The sequence below is a fragment of the Panthera uncia genome, chromosome D4 (genome assembly GCF_023721935.1).
Source record: "Panthera uncia isolate 11264 chromosome D4, Puncia_PCG_1.0, whole genome shotgun sequence".
Taxonomy (NCBI): domain Eukaryota; kingdom Metazoa; phylum Chordata; class Mammalia; order Carnivora; family Felidae; genus Panthera; species Panthera uncia.
The window spans coordinates 1,408,049-1,414,529 of record NC_064807.1 but is presented as its reverse complement, the minus strand read 5'-3'; the positions used below and the strand labels follow the sequence as shown (position 1 = coordinate 1,414,529).

Here is a 6,481-nt window from a genome sequence, read left to right as displayed (position 1 = left end):
AAGGGAATGGACGCGCGGGGGCGGCGGGCGGGGAGCCGCGGCCCCACCGAAGGGACCCCCGGCCGCCGAGCGGCCTCTACGTCAGCGCCCCGGGTGGCGCCGCCTCCGCCCGCCGGCCTGGGCCGCCGCTCCCGCCGAGGGAAGGCGGGCCGGGGACCGCGGGGAGAAGGTGGGCCTGGGGGGTTCCCTCCTGGGGAGGAGGAGGGCCGGTGGGATCTGTCGGGGAGAAGGTGGGCCGGGGGACTCCTCTGGGGGAGTAGGAGAGCCGGAGGGACCCTGCCGGGGAAACGGTGGGCCGGGGGACCCCTCTGGGGGAAGAGGAGTGGGGGATACCTGCCGGGGAAACAGTTGATCAGTGGACCCCTCTGGGGTAAGAGGAGGGCGGGGAGACCTGCCGTGAGAAGGTGGGTCAGGGGACCCCTCCTGGAGAGAAGGTGGGCCGGGGGAATCTCTCCGGGGTAGGAAGAGGCTGGGGGAGACTTCTCTGGGGGAGAGGAGGGCAGGGGGACCTGCCGGGGATGTGGGCCGGGAGACCCCTCCAGGAGAAAAGATGGGCCTGGGGACCCCTCCGAGGGAGGGGGGAGTACCTGCTGGGGAAACAGTGAGCCGGGGGACCCCTCTGGGGGAAGAGGAGGGTGGGGGGACCTGCCGGGGAGAAGGTGGGCCAAGGGACCCCTCCTGGAGAGAAGGTGGGCCAGGGTGAAGGAGGTTAAAGGGACCCCTCTGGGCGAGAAGGTAGGCTGGGGATCACTCTGGGGGAGAAGGTGGGCAGGAGGACCCTCCAGGGAAAAGGTGGGAGCCTCTGGGTGAAGGCAGGCCTGGCTTCCTCTGAGAAGGTGGTCAGGGACCCCCACCAGCAGAGGGACAGGGGGCAGCTGGGGTTTCCTCTTGTTTCTTCCTTCCTGCTCCCTTTCCCCCTGATTCCTGGGAACAGCTAGCCCTCCCACACAGGATCTTTGACTCTCCTGTTGCTGAGCCCCTAGAGGACAGATTTCTGGGGAGCCAGGAGCACGCTGGCACAGGTCAGCTCTGTAAAGGGAGTGATTACCTAGAATTTGAGCCCCTCCCCCCCTCCCCAAGGAGCCCCCAGGCCTCCAGTCCAAGTCAGGATTATGGAGCCCTGCTGGTGGCTTCAGGACAGCAGGGGCTGGAGGGATGGGCCAGAAGTGCCACTGCCTTGCTCTGGGCCCTGCAGCCTCACCTGAGTGGTCAGGGTCTGTGGTGCGTGGGGGAAGGGCTGGCTCTGAGGGCTCCTTCCTCCCTGCCTTCTGGAAACCAACCCTCTCCTGCCCGCTCCCAGCTGCATCCATGTGCTGTGGAGTGAGGAGTGAGGGGCCAGTAGGTGTTCCCTCCCCTGGGCCTCCTCCTGGGGGATGCTGGCCACCTCAAGCACAGAATGCCAGACTGGAGGGAAAGCCAGGTGCAGGCCCCTCACAGCAGCACCCCCGACAGGTGCCCAGCTGAGGCCTGCAGCCCCTCAGGGCACCTGGCCCACGTGCCAGCAGTTCATCTGAAGTCCTCCCTCCTCTGGAGGCCAACCTACTGTGCCAGCTGCCCCCTGGCCTCCTGCCCCGGCAGGTGCGCCCCCCTTAGCAGGGAGGCACCAGCCAGAAGAAGCTGGGGGAGGGGAGAGGGACAAGGTCACTCTGCCACTGCCCCCACCTCACTAAGCTCGACCTCAAGTCCTTCCCACCTGAACTGCAGTGGTTGCCCTTCCCCTCTGGGGTCCTTCCTCCCGGAGATGGTGCGGAGGGCTCTGGGAAGCACTGTCCCCCACCAACACCCTGGTGTGGGTCAGTTCAGATAAGCGGTGCCCGGCCTGCAAGTCCGGCTGGCCTGGGCCCTGCTGAGTGACCATCCCCTACAGCAGTACTGGGATGCTCAAACCCGCAGTGTCCACCTCCACTCACTTGTGGTCCAGTGTGGTCAGAAGCTTCTGGAGGCCACTGTGGTGCAGGGCCTCACCCAACACTTCCTCGTCCTTGTCTGCGAGGACAGTAGTTACCAGTGTGTGTCAAGCACTGACCAGGTGCCATGCCCTGTGCTTGGTTCTCTACAGACTCCAGCAGTGCCTGGGACGCGCTCAGCATCAGCTCTAGGCGGTGACCACTCCACCCTCCGCACTCGCAGGGACACTTCGGCACTGCTGCTCCACAGACAGGTATACAGGACCAATGGGAGTCCTGGGGAGGAGGGGGGACTCCTGCCATTCTCCAGAAAACGCAGGCTGGAAGCAGTGAAATGCCTCCCAGAGGAGGCAGCTGGCTGACCAGGGGGAGGAGCGGGCTGGGAGCCCAGACTCCCCCAGGCGCCTGGCCATCCTGCCCTCCTGGTCTGTACGTGTCCACGGCCTCTGCGTGTGTCCACAGAGATGCTTTCCTGTTAGTCCAGGCTGTTCGGACGCTGTGGGCCAACTCCAGACGAAAGTAAGGGCCCACGTGGGTCCCAAATGCTCCTTTGTTGGGCTTCCCCATTCTCACCCCCCAGAAAGCCCTCCTTTTCTGAGTCCTCACTCATTGTGCATTGAGCGCCTGCTGTGTTCGCAGTTTGGTAGCAGTCCCAACTCCTGTGCAGCTCCTTTTGCTGTCAAGGGGGACAGTGACACACGCCCCACAGCGCCCTGGGGACACAGGCCTGGAGCAGGCCAGGTCACACAGGGAGGGGGAGCACAAGGGGCTGGACTCAAGGCCCCAGGAAGCAGGGGCAGTGGCCTTGAAATGAGGTGTCCCCCAAGCTCTGGCCCTTTCACATGGTCTGCTCTTTGCCTCCATGCCCACCGAGTCCACCCCACTCCTGAGTCTGTGTATAAGCATCAAGACCACCACCCACCCGAGTGGCCAGGCATGCTGCTGGGGTAAGAGGATGGGCTCCCCAGAAGCATGCCCCCCCACCCTCCACCCTGCTGCTCCAAGGAAGCACAGCCACAGCATGCACCCCGCATCCCCCAGCCAGTCCCAAGCGTGAGACACGTATTATTCACCTTATTGCCCAATGGAAAAACAGCACGTTCCAGGACCTGCTGATTCACTCCCTCTCGACAAAATATACTGAACGCTAGCGCAGGCTTTTCTTTTAATTGTGGTAACATACACAAGATGAAACGTACCGTTTTGACCATTTCTGAGCGTACAGTTATGTGGCATGAAGTAAGTTCACACTGTTTGCAGCCTCCATCACGCACCTCCGCCAAGTTTTTCACTGTCCCACCAGTAAACACTAACCCCCATCACTACTCCCCCAGGCCCCGGCACCCACCAGCTACTTCCTGTCTCTATGAACTTGACCACTGTAGGGACCTTGGATAAGTAAGTGGAATCCTACAGTATTTGCCTTCTTGTGACTGGCTTACTTCACCTGGCATCAGGTCTTCGAGGTTCATCCATGTTGTAACATGTGAGAGTTCCCTTCCTTTTTAAGACTATTATTTCATTGTGTTTATAATCCATGTTTAATTTCTCCATTCATTGTTGAAGGACACTTGGGTTGTTCCCACGTTTTGGATGTTGTGAATAATGTTGCTATGAATGTGGGTGTGCAAATATCTGTTCGTGTCCCTGCTTTTACTTCTTTTGTGTGTATACCCAGAAGTGAGATTGGTGAATCATATGATAATTCTATTTTTAACATTTTTAAGAACCATGCCGTTTTCCACAGCTGCTGCACCATTTTATATTCCCACCAACAGTGCACAAGCGTCCCAGTTTCTCCACATCCTCGCCAACACTTGTTATTTTCTGTATGTATGTGTGTGTGTGTGTACATGTGTTGATGATAGCTGTCCTAAAGTGGATGAAGTGATATTGTGGGTTTTTTTTTTTTTTTGAAGTAAAAATTCTTAATTTCTCAATATGCTAGTTTTTGATGGCAAAAATTTGGTTCCATTGAAACTCTGGTCACTGTGGTGTTGATCTGCATTTCCCTAATGACTGATGATGTTGGGGATCTTCTCATGAGTTTATTGGCCATCTGTACATCTTCTTTGGATAAATGTCTATTTGAGCCCTTTCCTTATTTTGATTTGGGTTGGGTTTTCTTGTTGTTGAATTATAGGAGTTCTTTATATATTCTGGATACTAATCTCTTATCAGATTGGTGATTTGCAAATGTTCGATGCACAGACGGTTGTAATTTTGAAGAAGTCAGGTTCATCTATTTTGTTTTCTTTTGTTGCCCTTGCATTTTGATGTCACATCCAAAAAACCATTGCCAAATCCAATGTCATGAAGATTTCATCCTGTGTTTCCTTCCAAGATTTTTATAGGTTTAGGTTTAGGCTTTTGATCCACTTTAAGTTAATTTTTGAGTTGGGGTAAGGGTCAATGTCATGCTTTTGCAGGTGGACATGGAGTCTTCCCAGCACCATTTGTTGAAAGCACTGTCCTTTCCTCATTGAGTGATCATGGCACCCTTGTCAAAATCATTTGACCATGTGGGCAAGGGGTTATTTCTGGGCTTCTTATTGTCTTTCATTGGTCTGTATGTCTAACCTTATACCATACTGTGTTGGTTTCTGTAGCTTTGTAGTAAGTTTCAGAATCAGGAAGGGTGAAACTCGAAATTTGCACTTCTTTTTCAGGACTGTTTTGGTTCTTCCAGGCCCCTTACAACTCTTTATGAATTTGAGAACTGGCTTCTCCACTTCTGCAAAAGGGACTATGATAATTTTGACAGGGATTTCATTGAATCTGTAGATCATCTTGGGTAGTACTGCCATCTTAACAATATTAATATTCTGATCCATGAACATGGGATATTTCCACTTATTTGTCTTCTTTAATTGCTTTCAGCAGTGTCTTACAGTTTTCAGCATACAAGTCTTTTATCTCCTTGGTTAAACTTACCCCTAGGTTTTTGGGTTTTTTTAATGTTATTGTAAATGGAATTGTGTTCCTGATTTCCTTTTGAGATTGTTTATTTTTAGTGTTTGGAAACAAAACTAATTTTTTAGTGTTTATTTAGTTATCCTGCAACTTTACAGGATTAGTTTTACAACTTTGAATTTACTAGTTCTGACAGTATTTTGTGGAGTTCCTAAGTCTTTTTGATTTTATATAACATCTTGTTATGTATGAACAGAGATAATTTTACTTCTTCCTAATTTGGATGCTATTTGCTTGTTTACGCAGGTATGTCTGGTTGCTCCTGCTAGAACTTCCAATACTGTGTTGAGTAGAAGTGGTGAAAGTGGCAGTGGCATCTTTCTCCTTTCTGATCTCAGGGGAAAAGTTGTTTTGGGTTTTGTGCATGTGTTTGTGATATATATATATTTTAATCTTTTCACCATTAAGTATGTTTGCTTTGGGCTTTTCATCTGTGGCATTTACTATGCTGAAAAAGTTTCTATTTCTAATTTCTTGAATTTTGAGACAGGGAGTGGGCATGCAAGTGGAGGAGGTGCTAAGAGAGAAGGCAGAGAGAGAATCCCAAGCAGGCTGTGCCCTGCCAGCACAGAGCCAGACTTGGGGCTCATACTTACCGACTGTGAGATCATGGCCTGGGCTGAAATCAAGAACCAGACGCTTAACTTACTGAACCACCCAGGTGCCCCCCTATGGAGGATTTTTATTATGAAAACATGTTGAATTTTATCAAATGCTTTTTCTGCATCAGTTGAGATGATCCTGTGGGCTTTTCCCCCTTTGTTGGTGTGATGTCTCACCCTGATTGATTCTGAGACCGAACCATCCTTGCATTTCAGGAACAAACTCCATTTCATCAAGGTGTAGAATCTTTTTAACACACTGGTGAATTTAGTTTCCCGGAATTTTGCTGAGAATTTTGCATCAAGGTTCATGAGGGATACTGTTTTGCAGTTTTCCTTTTTTGTTGTTTTTTTTTATGTAGGCTCCACACCTAATGTGGGGGCTCAAATTCATGACCCTGAGATCAAAAGTCACATGTTCTACCAACTGAGCCAGCCAGGTACCCCTGTTTTGTAGTCTTCTTGTAGAGTCTTTGTCTGGCTTTGGTATCAGGGCAATGCTGGCTTCAGAGAGTGTCAGGAAGCATTCCCTCCTCTTCAACATTTGGGAAGAATTTAAGGATTGCTGTTAATTTTTCCCTAAATGTGTGGTAAAATTCACCAGCCATCTGGTCATGGGCTTTTCTTTTTGGGAGGCTTTTGATTATTGACTCACTCTCTGTAATAATTACAGGTATATTAAGATGTCCTGTTTCTTTGTAATTCAGTTTGGGCGGGTTGTGGGTTGTGTGTGTGTGGGTTTGTCCACTTCATCTAGGTTGTCCAATGTGTTGGTGCACAACTAGTGTAGGTTTTAAAGCTGTGAACCAGGTAGACGCGTCCCACCTCCAAGGAGTTCATATGGCAGAGATGACAGACAGGAGATACTAGTTCAAGGCTGGATGTGTGAAGCAATCTGGTGAATGTCAAGAGAGTTCTAAGAGCAGGCCCTTGGGAGACCTGATCCAGAACCTAGTGAAATGAACAGTGACCCATGGGAACTTTGGGAGCCTTCTGGGT

At 51.4% G+C, this 6,481-nt stretch overlaps 1 long non-coding RNA gene across 1 annotated transcript; it reads left to right on the top strand.

Moving 5' to 3' along the window:
- The first annotated feature begins 6 nt into the window (after positions 1–6).
- On the top strand, positions 7–3,782 carry LOC125927897 (uncharacterized). Its single transcript, XR_007459500.1, has 3 exons — positions 7–169; positions 2,060–2,161; positions 3,242–3,782. It is a non-coding gene; the product is annotated as an uncharacterized LOC125927897 (long non-coding RNA).
- The last annotated feature ends 2,699 nt before the right edge of the window (positions 3,783–6,481 follow it).